Source organism: Physella acuta, unplaced genomic scaffold (genome assembly GCF_028476545.2).
Source record: "Physella acuta isolate Inbredline_101_S28 unplaced genomic scaffold, ASM2847654v3 ptg000650l, whole genome shotgun sequence".
Taxonomy (NCBI): Eukaryota; Metazoa; Mollusca; class Gastropoda; family Physidae; genus Physella; species Physella acuta.
The window spans coordinates 448075-452832 of NW_026732169.1; the positions used below are offsets into that span (position 1 = coordinate 448075).

Sequence of the window (4758 nt, forward strand, 5' to 3'; positions counted from 1 at the left end):
TTTTATTTATTTTCTTATTTTCACGACTAAAATTAGAAATTATTTAAGATATTCGAGTACAAACCGGGTATAGATACACTAATACGTCGTCTAGGTATCGATACAGCTCAGGAATCGACTTCGTATACATTCTGTACCATCCATTATGTTATATTTAATTCATTCTTGACCCTTTTATACTTATTAAAAATCTGACCATAGGTTTCTGTAATTGAGCAGGAAAAAGGTTCGTTAAATCTGTTAATTAGTTTTCTTGTACCTGAGTTTCTTTCTTCAGCAAACAACTGTATTTTAAATGACAAAAAATGCATAGGTCGATTTACTTCTACGTAGATTGATACTAAATCATATCAACATCCTAAACTAAATCAGAAGGGCATCAAGTATTCTGTACAAAATCTAGTGACCCACATTTGTATTTATAGTATTGCATGGCCAAATAAAAAAAAATATTGCGCGTTTAAAATAAAATAATTATAGAGAAAACTTCAACTAATTTTTAAAAATTAATTAAGCATCCAACTAAGTCAAATGTGCAGTCACAATGCATTTTCATCGCGTCTTGAACCAAGTGAAAGTTTGAAAGAAGTCGGTCCGATAAACGTGGTCAAAATTTCGGTCATCCGTTTCGACCCACGACAAAGGACATACACAAGTTTGACAGAGAGACAAAGAGGAAGCAAGTTAAATTAAAGCTTGCTGAAAGCATTAAGCACGAGGAAGTTTGTAAAAATAAATAATTCACAAACATTCTTTTAAAACAGCTAATCTGCAGGATTTATCAATGTAGTTCAACTTAACCACGGAGCTCCATTATGAAAACACGTGTTGTCAAGACCAAACACCGCATACATGTTAAAAACGCTTAAATTGCAAGATTACTTTATCAATGTTTATTTCAAACAAGAGCCGATTACTTTAAGCCACGCCATTTATTGGTCGACATGCTGGTTATAACCTGATAATTTTTTTTTCATAATTTTAATTTAATACTAAATAATAGCCAGTTTTTTAGCCAGTTTTTTAGCCAGTTTTTTAGCCAGTTTTTTAAAAAAGATATGCAAAGTTAAATGTTAATAATTTATTGAGCGTCTGGGTCATGCATTTGTTTCTGTGACCTCTGTGTTTTTTTTTTTACATTTTATCTACTGTTTATATTAAAAATTATTATTTTAAGTATGCAAAACGAAAACTGTTTTTAAAGACTTTCAATATTAATTCGATTTCAATATTAATTTTTTAACTCATAAGTTTAGACCAGAGGAGTAGCGACCCTTCCCGGCGCCCGGGGACAAACTTTTCGATTTGCACCCCCCTCAAGATTACGATTTGAACGACCCCCTCCCTCAAACTTTCGATTTGCACCCTCCTCAACATTTCAATTTATTTTTCCAACCCATTTTGGCGCCCCTTAAGGTCGGCGCCCGGGGACATATTTCCTCCCCCCCCCCTCGCTACGCTTCTGGTTTAGACCATGAGCACTTTAGACATCTAACACTTGAATCCATGGAAGTATTATTTTTTCTTATATTCCTTTGAAATCCACGACAAAAATATTACAAAAATACAGAATTGAACTTTATATATTAGATACATACACACACACACACACACACACACACACACATATATATATATATATATATATATATATATATATATATATATATATATATATATATATATATATATATATATATATATTCAATTGTCTCCCGTAGAAAAATGTCAGAACAAAACACCGGTTTTAGATCTATCAAGATTGCTTGATGAATAAACATACAAACAAAATTACAAATATAGACATAAACTTTATTTTAAAATGAATAAAACAAAAATACACAAACAATACTTAAATATTTCAGCTCCGCTCTCATTAGCCTATTTTTCTTATATGTTTGCAGTTCTTTTCCCCGGATTCACTAAAATAAAGAAAAATTAATGGAGTTTTAATAAAAAATGTTTGAATAATTTGTTCAAAATATAATTGACAGTGCGCTGTAGTGATTCTGACGCGTCCAGCTTTACAACTTTAGTTGTCTGTGATTGGATGTAATTATTGTTAGTGGAATATTTGAGAGAGAGACAACTTTGCAGATGGGCAATACGTCAGTATTGACGCTTTGTTAAGTTTCTGCCGATATACAGCTGTTCGCTCGGGCCCTACACTGAACTTTATTTACAACAATTTCTTAAAAGTTGTAATCAGTGGCGTAGCGTTATTTACAACAATTTCTTAAAAGTTGTGATCAGTGGCGTTGCGTTATTTACAACAATTTCTTAAAAGTTGTGATCAGTGGCGTTGCGTTATTTACAACAATTTCTTCAAAGTTGTGATCAGTGGCGTAGCGTTATTTACAACAATTTCTTCAAAGTTGTGATCAGTGGCGTAGCGTTATTTACAACAATTTCTTCAAAGTTGTGATCAGTGGCGTAGCGTTATTTACAACAATTTCTGAAAAGTTGTGTTCAGTGGCGTTGCTAGGGAGGGGTGTCTGGAGCGGCATGAGTGGGTCGCCAAGCCTCAACTTGTATTTTAGGGTGTGAAACCAAAGGCAGCTAAGCCATCTATTTAAATATACTAATTTTTCCCCAAGATGAAATTTTAAATTTTAAATAATGAAAATAATTCATTACCCAGATGATTTGCAAGAATAACCGTCGCAACAATCATCGTGTCCAGTGCATGGATTTTTGTTTGTACAACAACTATTTTAGGAGAAGAAAGTATTTATCGTAAAATTAAATGCATCGTAATATAATAAAAACGTAATTTGTAAGTGGATACATAGATCAATTGTAACAAAATAAAGCTATAAGCTACAAGTAATAATTTGTTGTTAATTTTAGTTGTTATACAACTGTTTGATCAAAAAAATAAAAAAATGTATTGTTTGAACGTGTACAGTGAAAACTGAAAATTTATCAATGTAAGGTACGTGGGTTAAAATTTAGGTTATACCTTAATCTAAATAAATTTGTTTACAATGACATTAGTTGAAAAAATATGAAGTAACCTACCTTTCGGATACAGCCACGAGATTTGCAAGACATACCAGAAGAAAGAGAACCACGAGCTTCATTTTAAGGAGCTGCAAAAATACTAAAGAATATCATTTATTTGTGTTATTTCTAAAGCAAAACGATATTGCACTGAGTTAATACATTTAATAGTTTATTATTCATAAAAACAATTTTTAAGATAGTTATTTAATTTTTCGTTAACCAGAAAACTAAAAAAAACATCATATACTTTTATTGTAAACTACTTTATCATTATCGATAGAAAATGATTTCAATATATAAAATTATTAATTGATGCAAAATAAAACTTAATGTATAGTGTAAAGATAAATTACAATTAAAAACAGAGTTTTATTGTTGGTTCATCTTTTACAGACACCTTTTATATATTCGTTATCAAACGAGGCTCATTTCTATTGGTTGATTTTAACAAGGTAAGTTATCAATCCAGCTTAAAGTAAAATATGTTCACTCGAGGGCAATGTCTAATGGTCGATACGTGTCATCACAAATACTTCGAGGCAATAAGTGGAGGTCATAATTGAATCAGGATTGCATGTGGTATTTCTAATTGGACAAATCTACTTAAGGTTCATCGAGGTGATTATTTTAAATGATCTATTTTAAGAAATGAGGCTCGATAATTTAACATAGCTCCACTTAAAATAAATTGCATGGTGTTTTATGTAAACCTCAGCTACAGGTAAATGCTTACTTAACAGCAAGCTGTCACATTATTGTAAGGTCTAGTTTATTGTTGCTTCTCCTTACAATATCCACTGTGGCATCGCTTAGGTCGGCCTACGTCTCTTTTCCCCTTGGAGTTCCAGTTTAACGCTTGCATCGCGATGCTGTCCCCTTCTCAGTAAGTACCAGGTCCATCCCCATTTGTGGGCTTTAATACCCCTGTCAATTAGCTGTTGCTTTGTGGCTTAACATAGATCTTCATTTGATCTTCTTATCTTGATGATCTGTTGCAAACATCTGTTCGTGAACAATTACTGTACTTGACTTGATAACCCTCCAGGTCTCCGGACCATATAGCAATGCTGATGGGCTCTGTTTTTATCTTTGTGGAACTTAAGTCACAATTAAGATAGTCAATTCAGCTTGGTTTGTGCATGTTTTTGCTTGTTAGATAGTGTTTCATCATCGAAATACAAACCCTCCAGCCTGTTCTTCTGCATTACCATTAAGAATATTAAAGGCGAAAGCATACATCCATGTCTCTCTTATGTCTTCACTGTAAGGGTGTTTATTACTTTTCATTTGTGGATTACCTGACATGCATAGTCTTCGTATAATGTGTGTGTGATAGATATAAATTGTTGGGGTATACTATATTGTCTCATTTAGCTTAGATGGACGTAAGTAATATTTTCTGGGAGTTTAGTTGATTCTCACAGGTGATATTTAAGAGAGTGTATGAAATACCTGCAGGATTGTAAAACTAACAGACATAGTGGGTTTAACTGTATGTAAACTCGACATGTCAAGGTTTCGTTAAAAAGGTCTACGTGGAATATTTCTTTTAAAAGCAACTGTCGTATTATGTAGGGACCTATTTTACCAACGCCTCTAAAATCCAAGCGATTCAAAATTAACACACAAAAATCATCTTGTTTACCAGCATTTCGTTAGTTGGTTGTGTTTTTTTCATGAGAGGCAGAGCCCGCATGAGGTTTAGAGTTAAATAAAAGATTGAATCAACATGAAATATAAAAAAAACTAAAT

General features: G+C 32.5%; 1 long non-coding RNA gene across 4 annotated transcripts; it reads right to left on the reverse strand.

The window, feature by feature from the left end:
* Positions 1-1826: 1826 nt before the first annotated feature.
* LOC131948576 (uncharacterized) lies at positions 1827-3758 on the reverse strand. 4 transcript variants are annotated; one of them, XR_009388027.1, is made up of 4 exons: positions 3740-3758; positions 3022-3092; positions 2638-2709; positions 1827-1922 (listed from the first exon to the last, which is right to left on the reverse strand). It is a non-coding gene; the product is annotated as an uncharacterized LOC131948576 (long non-coding RNA). The 4 variants fall into 4 exon arrangements; XR_009388025.1 differs by lacking the exon at positions 3740-3758 and adding an exon at positions 3360-3392; XR_009388026.1 differs by lacking the exon at positions 3740-3758 and adding an exon at positions 3360-3372 and having other exon boundaries at positions 3022-3103.
* Between the last annotated feature and the right edge of the window lie 1000 nt (positions 3759-4758).